Source organism: Hyperolius riggenbachi, chromosome 2 (assembly GCF_040937935.1).
Source record: "Hyperolius riggenbachi isolate aHypRig1 chromosome 2, aHypRig1.pri, whole genome shotgun sequence".
Lineage (NCBI taxonomy): Eukaryota > Metazoa > Chordata > Amphibia > Anura > Hyperoliidae > Hyperolius > Hyperolius riggenbachi.
Genome location: NC_090647.1, coordinates 229,893,018 through 229,907,434, shown reverse-complemented (window position 1 = coordinate 229,907,434; position 14,417 = coordinate 229,893,018).

Genomic DNA, 14,417 nt, shown 5'->3' with positions numbered 1-14,417 from the left:
CATATAAGAACTGGATGGGGAAATGTTGCATATTTAGATGCATACCATTCAAATCTCTTGCTGGTGTGATTCTGGACAGCATATTGCAGTTTACTGTAGTACATGTTCGAATCCATATAGCCATGCGTAGTTCTTCGCAGAAGTACGGGTGTCCTGTCCAATCTGTAAATGGACGCAGCACCTTGTATAAAGAGAGCCTAATCATTTGTAGCCATTTGTTTTTGCGGCTGCCAAGGGAAAAAGGGGGCAGGGACAAAGCTGTAAATTTGATTTCTTGGGTAAATATAGATATTTGCAGGTAAACATTTCTGTTCTTTTATAGTAAATTAAGTAAATATACTGATTTCAGTTTCACTTCCAGAAAAACATTCTGCCTGATTCCTAACTCTAACTACATCAAAAAGTTAACTGCTCTCTGACACCTCACCATAACATTAACATCTAAAGCTATCCCGATTCTAACTCTTCTAACCCTTCTAATCACCACCTACCCCAATTTGAAAGTCATAATTGATAGCAGATATGAGCCAAGCACAACCACAATTACAGATTAATGTATTTTATTATGCAATGTACCTATTGCACACAAGCATAATGTTCGGGCAGGAGCCCTTTCTCAAGTGCCCGAAATGTTGTGCTCTTCTGCAATATGTATACTGCATAATAAAAGGAATTAATCCATAATTGTGGTTGAGCTCAGATCATTTCTGCTTTCAAGGTTCTTGGCAAGGGTGGTGGATCATCTTGAGGGACCTTGGTGCTCCCACACAACTGACCCTTAATTGGTGTAGACTGCAGGACCATTGCTATTTAGTCATAACTGATACTCACCTTTTGTCATCTTCCTTTTACATAAGACCTTTATATTGCCATGAAGTTCAGAACCAGCATTCTGGCTACATAGTAGTTAAAAGATGATGCCAAATTCACATTGATGAAAATCATTGTTCCCTGCTATAAAACACCACTCAACCACTGCCAAACCCACCATTAACGTGTCAACCTTCTTTGCCACACTGACATGAAATAGACCTGCATTTTCTCACTGTTTTATATACATTCATAATACTTCTTACTTGACTAAGGGTGCCACAGTGCTACCTTTCTAACAGAATGTAACACTGCAAATAAAATCAGGCAGCTTCAATTTTAATGCTTGAATCAGTCTGAAGCAGATGAAAAATACATTATTAATGTTGCCATTGCTATGATAAATCGTCATTTGTATTCATATGTATATCTTTGTGTTATGGTTAATTGCAGCATGATAGTGTTTATCCTTCAGAAACTGATTCCAATTACAAAATAATTATAATTTTATAGCTACAGTATATGAGAAGAACATGTAGTCCTGGTCAAAGAATATAAATGTAGATATCGCCAGTGCTGGGCCGAAATTACGCATTAGCGTAATTACGCATCGTAATTCACTACAAATGCACCGTAAGCGTTACGTGTAAGGTTACGGTATTACGCGTAATTAATTACGCGTAGACCGTAGGTTACGTTATTACGCGTAACAAATTACGCGTAAGACAGTAAACTCCCATTGAAATTACACAGTCTGCCGTAATCGCGTAATATTACGCTCCCGTATAATATAAAAAAGCCGCCGACTTTAAGGGTTAATAGCAAAGCCCCCTTAAGTGCTAAGAGCCTCAAATTTGGAGAATATATTAAGGAGATCAGAAGGAATAAGAGGAAAAAAATTTTTTTCAAAAAGACCTTATAGTTTTTGAGAAAATCGATGTTAAAGTTTCAAAGGAAAAATATATACATTTAAAAACCCGCCGACTTTAACGGTTAATAGCAAAGCCTGCTTAAAATTTAGGAACACCAAATTCACAGGGTATATTAAGGGGATCAGTGGGAATAAGAGGACATTTTTTTTTTCAAAAAGACCTTATAGTTTTTGAGAAAATCGATTTTTAAGTTTCAAGGGCAAAAATGTCTTTTTTAAATGCGGAAAATGTCAGTTTTTTTTGCACAGGTAACAATAGTGTTTTATTTTCATAGATTCCCCCAAGTGGGAAGAGTTTTACTTACTTCGTTCTGAGTGTGGGAAATATTAAAAAAAAAACGACGTGGGGTCCCCCCTCCCAGACCTCTTTAACCCCTTGTCTCCCATGCAGACTGGGATAGCCAGAATGCGGAGCACCGGCCGCGTGGGGCTCCGCACCCTGACTATACCAGCCCGCATGGTCCATGGATTGGGGGGCCTCGGAAGGGGAGGGGCAGCCAAGCTTTCCCCTCCCCCTCCGAGCCCTTGTCCAATACAAGGACAAGGGGCTCTTCTCCACCTCCGATGGGCGGTGGAGGTGGAGGCCGCGATTTCCTGGGGGGGTGGTTCATGGTGGCATCTGGGAGTCCCCTTTAAAAAGGGTTCCCCCAGATGCCCACCCCCCCTCCCAGGAGAAATGAGTATAGGGGTACTTGTACCCCTTACCCATTTCCTTTAAGAGTTAAAAGTAAATAAACACACAAACACTTAGAAAAAGTATTTTAATTGAACAAAAAGCATAACCACGAAAAAAGTCCTTTAATATTCTTAATTAACCATTAATACTTACCTGTCCCTTTAAAAGCCAGTTCCCACGCAATATCCTCGGAAATATACTAATCAGTTACAATGTAACAAAGTTGTTACAATGTAACAACTTTGTTACTTTGTAACTCCACCGCACCTGACGTCACTCGCCGCTCACCCGCCGGCCGCCACATACACTAACGCTAAGTCCCCGCCGCCTCCCGCCGTCCACTCCGCCCACACCTGTCACCCATATACATGCTGGCACCCATGGGTGCCCGCATGTATATAGGTGACATGTGGGAGAGGCGGGAAAGGCAGCGGAGCCGGCGGGGACTTAGCGTCCTGCACCCGACAGAGCTCTGAGCTATATAGCTCAGAGCTCTCTAAAGCATCTTTGTATTTGGGCTCCAAGGAGCCCCATTGGTCCTTAGCAGACCAATGGGGTTCCTTTAAATCAGAAGGACTAATCCATACCTGTTGGTAACAAGTTTAAAGGCCTGAGACACACTGCAGAGCACTCTGTTGACAGTCAGCACTGCTTTTGCGTTTAAAAAAATCCCAAAACAAAAAAAGTCTCATTAACGTGCATAAAATTGCAGCGATCATGATTTTTTGGGAAAATTGCAAGTCAATGGGAGTGCTGAAACGTGACACAGCCTTGACGGTCAGCAAATTGCTCTGCAGTGTGTCTCAGGCCAGACTTGTAAGCTTAATACTACCTAAAGTAGAAAACTGAAACAAAAAATGACAGTGCATTTTATTGAAGGACAAATCTACCACTTAAGGTGGCCACTAACAGTCCAATTTCTAGTGAAAAATCGTTTGAGCGATCAGAAATTTTGATCGGATTGGTTAAAATTATGTCAGTTGATGGGCACAATCGATTATGAACAAATATTTAAAAAAATCGTCCAACTGAATTTTTGTCAAACCAGTATTTGGATTTTCTTGATTGGTTGTGATAGATAGGAAGCAAAGATTGGTTCGTTGATGGTGTAGTGAACAATTTTTCTTCCGATCAGAATTTCTGATCGCTCGAACAATTTTTCGCTAGAAATTGGATCGTTAGTGGCCACCTTAAGTGGTATGTGTACTGTGTACATGTTTTTTTTTTTTTTTAAATGTAACAGTTTTTAATAGTATTCATTTAAAGTAGACCTTTCACTCTAACACATATATCAAAGTAAAGCCTGGTTTGGGAAACAAGACTTTTCTTTTTAGCTTATCTGCAATTTTCATTTCTTTTCAGGTACAGGCACTTCAAAATAGGCAATGCTACTAATGAAACGTCTTACATTTAAGTTAAAGAGCACAACTGTTTTCTCTACCTCATTATTTGAAAGAATTTGCGATAATTCAGGTTGGAGTGAGCTTGAGATGTCTCCCAGAGCAACACTGCTGAATATATGCAAATTAACCATTGTACCCTTAGAAGCTAAACACACCTCCAGAACCGCTGGAATGCAATGATGTGTCAGCTTGTTAATTTGTACAGAGCCATAATGATCCAACATGCATACAGACTGTTTCAGATTGTTTGATCAATTATTCAGCAGTGTTGCTCTGGGAGACATCTCAAGCTCACTCCTACCTGAATTATTGCAAATTCTTTCTGTTTTAGGAAAGCAAACTTTTGTTTTTCTTAACATATTAGTAAGAGGGCTTTTAGGACCATTGTAGTCCCTTACACACTCCAATGAGTTCTGGGTCACCATGAGCTTGCTGGTTAGTCTGTACCTCTCGGATTTACAAGCCCTACTGCATAGAGCCAAATTAATCCACGCCATGCACTGATGAGGATCCAAAACATCTCGGCCTTTTGGCTGCGATCAGGGGTAAAACCTTGGTTGTGGTCGGAAGGGCTTAGCGAGAGGACCTCCTTTTGGGGGTCCTAGGAAAATCAGAGAGGCGAAGGAGGGAGCCATGGCGGACTGGCGGAATTTGCGCAGCTCCATAAAGGTGGAGGTTGCTAGAGACCAGATCGGGAGTGTCAGCCTGAGAGATGTGGTGTCGGATGTGATGTTCAAGATATTCAATGTCCAGGTAACGGATCTACATTCGGTTCAAGATTTTGTTCATTTGGGTTTATTTTGTTTTACGTTTCATTCCGAGGAAACCTGCATTGCTGTGTATGAAAACTGGAAATGTAAAGCTTTCTCAGCAGACTATGCCATCCTGAGGAAGATGTCGGTGGAACTTTGCTTTGATCCTGGAGTGAAGGAACTTACTGTACACTGCTACAACCCCTACATGGAGGAGTATGTGGTGAGGACTTTTCTTTTGAGATTTTGTTCTGAAGTCAGCGAGGCTCAGAGGCTGTACAACCCATATGGTTGCTACAGGAGCAAGCTGAAATACAAAGTTAAATTGCTTCCAGATGCAGATGGCTATGGCGGCACGGTGCACCCCCCCAGCTTCCTTCCATGTGGCTGGGGAGAGATGTACCATTTACTATCAGGGGCAGCCTAAGTACTGTAGGGGGTGTTTTGAGTACGGGCACATAAGATCATAGTGCCCCAATAAGATGTGTTGCCGGATATGTAAGGAGAGGGGCCACCAGGCGTCTGCGTGCCCTGCACCCCGAGTGTGTGATCTGTGCAGGGTGGAGGGTCACATGGCCAGGAACTGTACCAAGAACAAGGGACGCAGACTGTTCTCTTATGCTGGAGCTGTGAAGGGGGAGGTGGGAGGTTTGTTTGCTGGGTGGGCGGAGAAGACTCCGTTTTCTGTTTGTGTTATTGACCATACTGTACCAGATACTGTTGTTACTAATGTTGCGGAGGAGCGGAGGGAGGTGTCCGGGCCGGTGGCAGAGGAGGGCGGAGGTTCTGCCGGCTTGGCGTCTCACGTGACTGCTGAAGAGAGTGGTGGGCGTGGTCAGGAGAGCGGGGCTGCAGCGAATGTGGAGGTGTCTGTGGAGCGTGGGGAGGTGACGGGTGTGGGTGCTGAGAGTGGTGACGTCAGTGAGGTGGTCCCGCTCTCGGCGTCTCTGGATACTGTTGCCGATGTGATTGGGGAGTTGGAGGAGTTGCTGGATGATGCGGCTGTGATGGATGTGACGCTGGGTGGTGAGGAGGCGGATGTTGGGCTGCTGAATGTGGACAGTGAGGAGGGTGATGTGTCCAGTGAGGAGGATGGCCGTCGGGAGACTGGTGAGAGTGATGAGCGTGCGGCGGAGGTGACAGCGGCTGTGATTGCGGAGGTGACTGGTGTGGGAGTGGCTGGAGTGATTGTGGGAGTGGCTGGTGAGAGTCCGTGCAGCCAGGCGGATCTGTTTGCGGAAGATGGGAATGTGACGGCTGAGGAGTCTGTGGGTGATGATTCTTGTGTCCGGGCTGTGGAGCGAATGGAGGAGGAGACTCGTGGAGAGAGAGTGAGCGGAGCTGCACCGGCAGATGGTGACGTGTCTGGGGAGGAGGAGCCGGTTGGTGACGCTACCTGTGTGCAAGCCGTGTTGCGGGAGGAGGAGGAGGAGGCCCGGGCACGGAAAGCGGCTGTGCAGAGTGGGTCCGGTGTTGGGAAGACTGCGGAGGTGATTGCGGGGGTGAGTGAGGGGCAGGGGGCCACCCAGGAGCGGGGGAGACGGCGGGAGGAGGCGGGTCAGCCAGAGAGGAGGGAGGAGTCAGTATGCAAAGGCAAAGTGAGCAGTGGGATGGGCAGCGGGAAGGTGCAGAGTAGCCGGGCTGGGAGTAGTAGTTCCTCAGGAGTGGGGGGTGTGTCCAAGGCACAGAAGAAGCAGAGTGCGGTTTTGCTGCCGAAGGTGGTAGGTTCTGAGAAAAAGGGTGAGGTAAAGGAGGCACGGGGGGGAGAGGAGCGCATAGATTGGGGTGCAGAGATGGATAAAAAGGAGGAGCAGGATAAGATGGAGTGGGAGGAACAGAAGTCAAGGATGAGGCATGGAGGGAGGGGGAGGTTGAGGAAGGAGGAGGAGGAAAGCAGAGTAGGAGGGGGTAAGAAGCTGAAGTTGGGGGTAGGGAGTGCTCCAGAGGTGCCCCTGTCACCTAATCCGTATGTTGTACTGGAAGATTCGGATGATGAGATGGAAGTTCAGGTGGAAGATGCTGGGCAGCCGGACAGCCCTGCTCCGCAACCCAGGAGATGTGTTGCAGCGTCTGGGAGAGAAGGAGGTGATCAGACTGTGTTATTGGAACATAGTATACCCAATGTGCGGCTTGAAAGGCAGTATTATGAGCCACTTGAGAGGGACTGTGTGATACAAACTAGAAGTTGTGTTAAAGAGATTGTGAAGGTGGTGGAAGAGACGAATAAGTTGTGGAATAGTATGTCGGATAATGTTGCTTTACGCATAATGATTGTAATAAGAGAGATGCTTGGAGAAGATACTGCTATAACAGCGAGGAGGTATGGTTTTCCATTGTGGCTTGTAAGAAGGATGCAGGTGTATCATTATAATTTGTCAGATTATCGTCAGGATGATATGACTGTGAGGATAATGGGGTATTATGTGTCTAAACAGGAAAGAGTGTGGGGAAAATTAATTTCTGGAGAATATTGATTTTTTATGACCTAAGAAAAAGTTAAAAAAAATAAACGCCATATGATGATTGGACTGATTCCTCTTTTAAGGGGCATTTATGTCTCTATGGAGAGATTAAGACTAGTGTTGGGCGAACATCTAGATGTTCGGGTTCGGGCCGAACAGGCCGAACATGGCCGCGATGTTCGGGTGTTCGACCCGAACTTCGAACATAATGGAAGTCAATGGGGACCCGAACTTTCGTGCTTTGTAAAGCTTCCTTACATGCTACATACCCCAAATTAGCAGGGTATATGCACCTTGGGAGTGGGTACAAGAGGAAAAAAAATATTTGAAAAAGAGCTTATAGTTTTTGAGAAAATTGATTGTAAAGTTTCAAAGGAAAAACTGTCTTTTAAATGTGGAAAATGTCATGTTTCTTTGGACAGGTAACATGCTTTTTGTCGCCATGCAGTCATAAATGTAATACAGAGAAGAGGTTCCAGGAAAAGGGACCGGTAACGGTAACCCAGCAGCAGCAGCACACGTGATGGAACAGGAGCAGGCGCAGGAGGAGAAGGCCATGCTTTTTGAGACACAACAACCCAGGCCTTGCATGAGGACAAGAAGCGTGCGGATAGCATGCTTTTTACCGCCATGCAGTCATAAATGTAATAAAGATAAGAGGTTCAATAAACAGGGACCGGGCGTCAACGCTAACCCAGCAGCAGCAGATGTGATGGAACAGGAGGAGGCGCAGGAGGAGAAGGCCACGCTTTCAGGTGCAACTCAGGCCTTGCATGAGGACAAAAAAATGTGTGCGCAAAGCAATGCAATGAGTAGTTTTCAGGACACAATGGGCTATTCGGAGGAGCTATTCCCACCCCCACAATCTTCTACCTGTGAAAGGTCAATGGAACAGCCACAAATGTTGTGCCCGGATTCACAACCTTTTTCTGTGGAAAATGCACCTCGCACTGAAATGCAAGGCGAGGCCGAGGATGAACATGACGTCAACAACTCAACATGATGCAAAATGGGGGCGGAACAGAAAGCTGCTTTCAATGTTTTGAAGGCCTTAATTGCCTCCGGTGGCCAGTTAGATGCATCATTTATCACACCCAAATCCCAGAGCAATGTGTGCAGGAATTTGAATCTCAGGAGGTGTACCGAGATCATCTGGACAAGTGACCAAGTGACAAAGTGACAAAGTGACAAAATGACAAAGTGACAAAATGACAAAGTGACAAAATGACAAAGTGACAAGTGACAAGTGACAAAATGACAAAGTGACAAGTGACAAAGTGAGAAGTGACAAGTGACAAAGTGACAAGTGACAAAATGACAAAGTGACAAGTGACAAAGTGAGAAGTGACAAGTGACAAAGTGACAAGTGACAAAATGACAAAGTGACAAGTGACAAAGTGAGAAGTGACAAGTGACAAGTGACAAAATGACAAAGTGACAAGTGACAAAGTGACCAGTGACAAAGTGACAACTGACAAAGTGACGAAATGACAAAGTGACAAAGTGACAAAGTGACCAGTGACAAAGTGACAACTGAGAGGTTGTTCTGGGGAGCTCCACTGCACTCAGTCGCATATGAGGAGAGGTCTCGTCGGGACTGCTGATCCTCCTCAGCTTGCTCAAAGCCTTGAGGGTTCCTGAAGATCCTCTGCTTGGAGTTCGCCGGGGTTCAGCTTGGTGTCGGGGTCGGCGGCGTCCTCCTCACTCCAACGTGGCAGATCTTCTGTTGAAGGAAAAAAAAAAAAAACATTGTTAAAAGTCCAGTACCGCTTCTGAAGGACTCACCAAGAGATGCAGGAGCGCTTCAATCTAGCGCACCATCGCTCGCTGGGTGATGTCCCTGCCTACGCGCTGGAATTCTACGCTGCACATGCTAGCACGCTTTTGCGCAGTGCCGAGGCGCATTCCAGCAGCTAGTAGCTACCAAGCTTCTGTGGATCTGATTGGGCCACCATGTTGGATCTCTGCCAAGTCCTCCAAAATTTTGAGCAATCCACGTTGCGTGACTGAGCAGTGACAACTCTACAGTCAGCATTACAATACCACTGCTGTGTTTACTGAAGAAATCAATGTTGAAGATGGAAACCGCTGGCATGATGCAAGTGGGGGATTCTGAAGATGAAAACGATCAGCGTGATGATACCAACATCAGGCAACCTGCCTCAGGAAACGCTGGTCCCAGCTATGACAAAGAACAGGACGAGGAACAGCTGGAGTTGGAGCAGGAATTGGATGCCCCCACTGCCGAGGGACAGAGCGGTGCACGTTGGACTTCCACAATTTAGCGGGAAAGGACAGCAGAAGAGGAAGAAAGTGATGCTGGTGACGAATATGGTGCATCACAACAATCACAACGCTTACAAGAACATGAAGATAGAGGAGTCTGGCAGGACTCTCTGGCACACATGGCTCAATTCATGCTAGACTGCATTGAACGCGGCCCGCGCATTATTCACTATTCATTATTATTCATTATTCTGGAATCTGGACAACACCAATTACTGAGTTTATACCCAGTTTATACAAACACAATGTTAAAAAACTGATTGAAGAAAGTGTCAGACAGGTCAAAAATGGAACAATTCCAGCAGGCCCTTGAGGATGGAGACTTTAGAGAGGAGATTGACATCCTCCTCCTTCTCTAGCCAGTTGTACGCCGACAGACTGACTTCAGCAAACCCAGGAGGACCAGGAGGGCAGCAAAGAACACAAGCTGCTGCTAGTGCCCAAAAGGGAATGGTATTGGCAGTGTCCTTGGAGTGGGAACATTTTCTGACACCCATGCAGCAGCCCACAGAACAGCAATCGGGCAGTTCCACGTCCTCCAACACCAATCGCCTAGAGAAGATGGTCAAGGTCCAGGACTACATGTCAGATGGCGTAGCTGTGTTGAACAATCCATCTGCAGACAGACGGTGAGTGTGACAGGCAGCACAGAAGGACCATGGCAACTCACTCATAGTACCACAGTTTGATAGTGCTGCCCAAAAAATTATATGGATCCGTGGACCCGGGCACTGCAGGCAGTACTGGGAAGTGGGACTGGGAACGCAGATTTTAGTACCTAAACACACGATACAACATGTTTTCCGGGGTCGGACTCTGAGGCACATACAGATGGTCCCGATCATCATCCTCATCATACAACTCTTCTCCTGAGTCTGACCCACCCACCACCTCTGCCACCCCAACATCCCCAGACACAGACCCCTCATCGTCCTCAACATTAACTTGGGATGCTGGCCTGAGCCCGACCTCCTCCTCCACATCAGGCCCCATCATCTCCTCAATGGCAGCCCTCATTAATCGTTCTGGCGACGGACCGATGGACACAACATTCTCCTCCGGAGAGGGCTGCTGCTGACCACTGGCTGCTGTAGTGGATGTTATAGCTTGCGTGGGGCGTTGGCTGTTGCTGTTGTTGGGAGTGCTGCTCACAGCGGAGGTCTCTGAGGAACTCATGGTGAGCTCATATAGTGGTTGGCGGTGAGTGGAGTATTACTGATCCCAGCAATATACACACTGACTGGCAGAGTACGCAATGCTATATAGTCTGGCTGAGCGGTGTACACAGAGTGGCAGTACACACAATGCTATATAGTCTGGCTGAGCCGTGTACACAGAGTGGCAGTACACACAATGCTATATAGTCTGGCTGAGCGGTGTACACAGAGTGGCAGTACACACAATGCTATATAGTCTGGCTGAGCCGTGTACACAGAGTGGCAGTAAACACAATGCTATATATAGCGTGGCTGAGCGAGGTACACAGTGGCAGTACACACAATGCTATATAGTCAGGCTAAGCCGTGTACACAGAGTGTCAGAAAACACAATGCTATATATAGCGTGGCTGAGCGAGGTGCACAGTGGCAGTACACACAATGCTATATAGCCAGGCTAAGCCGTGTACACAGAGTGTCAGAAAACACAATGCTATATATAGCGTGGCTGAGCGAGGTGCACAGTGGCAGTACACACAATGCTATATTAGTCAGGCTAAGCCGTGTACACAGAGTGTCAGAAAACACAATGCTATATATAGCGTGGCTGAGCGAGGTGCACAGTGGCAGTACACACAATGCTATATTAGTCAGGCTAAGCCGTGTACACAGAGTGTCAGAAAACACAATGCTATATATATAGCGTGGCTGAGCGAGGTGCACAGTGGCAGTACACACAATGCTATATTAGTCAGGCTAAGCCGTGTACACAGAGTGTCAGAAAACACAATGCTATATATATAGCGTGGCTGAGCGAGGTACACAGTGGCAGTAAACAATGCTATATATAGTGTGGCTGAGCGAGCGGTGTACTACTGTTCCCAGCAGCGACACACAATGACTGGGGGGGACCCTGGCTAGCGTGGCTGGAGAGCGAACTACCCTGCCTGCTTACCCAAAGCTAAACCCACAGACAAATGGCGGAGATATGACGTGGTTCGGGTATTTATTTACCCGAACCACGTGACCGTTCGGCCAATCAGAGCGCGTTCGGGCCCGAACCACGTGACCCGTTCGGCCAATCACAGCGCTAGCCGAACGTTCGGGGAACGTTCGGCCATGCGCTCTTAGTTCGGCCATGTGGCCGAACGGTTTGGCCGAGCACCGTCAGGTGTTCGGCCGAACTCGAACATCACCCGAACAGGGTGATGTTCTGCAGAACCCGAACAGTGGCGAACACTGTTCGCCCAACACTAATTAAGACTAATCTGAGGTAAAAAAAAAAAAAAAAAAAAAAAATCTGAAACAGTTTGTATGCATGTTGGATTATTATGGCTCTGTACAAATTAACAAGCTGACACATCATTGCATTCCAGCGGTTCTGGAGGTGTGTTTAGCTTCTAAGGCCCCATACACACATCAGACCATAGTCTTTTGAAAATGAAAGATCACAGACCAATCTTACCACCCTTCATGTAGTATGAGAGCCATACCTTCACAGTCTTTTCTATGGAGCTGAACTCCACATCAGAAAAAAATCTTTAACTGACATTCATCTGCAGATCAGATCCACCAGGATGGATTTTCAGATCTGCAGATGATTGCTTGATCTGCAGATGAATGTCAGTTAAATCATGTGTGTATGATGATCTGCAGATCTCATTGACTATCATTGCAATTTGCAGGAATGGATTTTTGGCAGGAACAGATCTTTTGCAGATACTGATCTTTTGTGTCTGTACAGCATCTGTGTGTGCAGCATCTTGCAAAGATTTTTTTTCTGATGTGGAGTTCAGCTCCATAGAAAAGACTGTGTAGAGTATGGCTCTCATACTACATGAAGGGTGGTAAGATTGGTCTGTGATCTTTCATTTTCCAAAGACTATAGTCTGATGTGTGTATGAGCCTTAAGGGTACAATGGTTAATTTGCATATATTCAGCAGTGTTGCTCTGGGAGACATCTCAAGCTCACTCCAACCTGAATTATCGCAAATTCTTTCTGTTTTAGGAAAGCAAACTTTTGTTTTTCATTATTTGAAGTTTTCTAAGGCAAGGGAAGTAGAAGTGTTTATTCAGCAGAAGATAAGGGTGAAGAACTTATTTTTTAGCAATGTCATTATATCTCCTCAAGCAATGTAAAGTTACAGATTGCCATGGTGAACTACTACTCCTAGGAGGGTGGAAGGGGTTAAAAACGACCAAGAAGCCCTCTTACTAAAAGTGTCCCTTATGCACTCCTAGGGGTTCTGGTTCACCATGAGCTTGCTGGAGAATCTGTAACTCTAGGTGTACTACCCCCATATTAATCCATATCATACACTGGTGAGGATCAACCAGTCTGAGACAATCTGTATGCATGCTGGATTAGAGTGGCTCTGTACAATTAACAAGCTAACCCATCATTGCATTTCGGTGGTTCTGGAGGTATGTTTAGTTTACAGGAACAACAAAGGGATGATTTGCATGTTCAGCGGGGATGCACTGTTCACTCCAACCTTACTAATCGCAAATACCTTCTGTTTTAAAGAAGGAAAATTTCAGTTTTGCAATCAATATACAGGACGATTTCAAACAAGACATTGGAAGATGCCCACTAAAAGGAAAATGATGGAACACTGAGCAACATAACAACTAAACAACAGATCAAGATGAGGCTCCTGGAAAAGAACCTTGAAGTTTTCTTAATAAAACACCAATATAGTGATATTTTATAAACATTTTTACTGCATATTTTATAAACATTTTATGCCTTATTATAAACGGTAGATGTACTGTATATTATTTACCTTGTGATCTGAGTAACATAGTTTACTGATGAAAGCACCAAGCAGCTCTGACCCTGACTAAAATCAGCTTGTAGAGAGGAATATGGAAGCTGCCTCCTTTGTGTCCTTCAGAAATGCTGCCCTTTTTATCTGTTGGCTTTGGTAGATTCTGAGTCACATACTTACAGCTAGGATGCTGCCAATACAGTCAGTCTTGAGTAAGAACACTGAAAAGCACACTCATTTTGGGTCAGTGAATTAGCAAGTATTGCAATGACAGGGTCAACAACCTGCCAGAGCACATTTTTTGAAAAGAACTGAAGAGGACAGTCTACATATCTCTTAAAGTGGACCTGGACTTGTGCACAGGACAGAAGGAAAACATAGAGAAATGCACCCTACATGTATTTAGACAGTTTAGCCTGTCTAATTCTCCCTCATCTGTGACTAATCACCAGCTGTGTCAGCTGGCTTCCTCTGCAGAACAGCTAATTTTTAAACACAGGATATTAACCCTAGGTCTAATTTCATGAAAGCAGGAAGTAGACACAATGCAGATGTATTGCTGTATTTGTATCAGCTGTAACAAATAAATGTTTTTTTTCTTTAAAGGTTATTATGCTGTTGCTTATCTTTTAGATCAGAGAGGATGTTCTAAGTTCAGGTCTGCTTTAACACCGTCACCCATTATCCTTTTTATAACAAGTGAAGCCTACCTGGTCAAATTATATTATTTATTATGAGGAATTTATGCATGTGCTAGATATTTTTGGAGTTCAGCTCTAGCCATCAATTGTCTGTTTTAGTTTGCTGCGTATTTCTGCAGTAAGTACAAAAAATTGAAGCCTTTGGCCAGAAACCCACTAGGAGCGATTTTCTGAGCGCTTTGCTATTTGAAAACTCTTGCTAATGGTTGTGATCCCACTTGAGCGATGTGATTTTATAAAAATCCCCCATAGCCAGGGCTGGATTTACAACTCAGGAGCGCCTAAGGCCACATTCACACATCAGACCATAGTCTTTTGAAAATTAAAGCCTAGGTGGGGGTTGACAGGTGCAGGCAGGCAGGTGGGGAGAGACAGCAGGAGCCGGCAGCTATGCGTAGGAAAGGACGCATTCTCTGCTATGTGGGTGGGGGGCTTCGGAGATCTTCAATAAACTTAATAGAAGATCG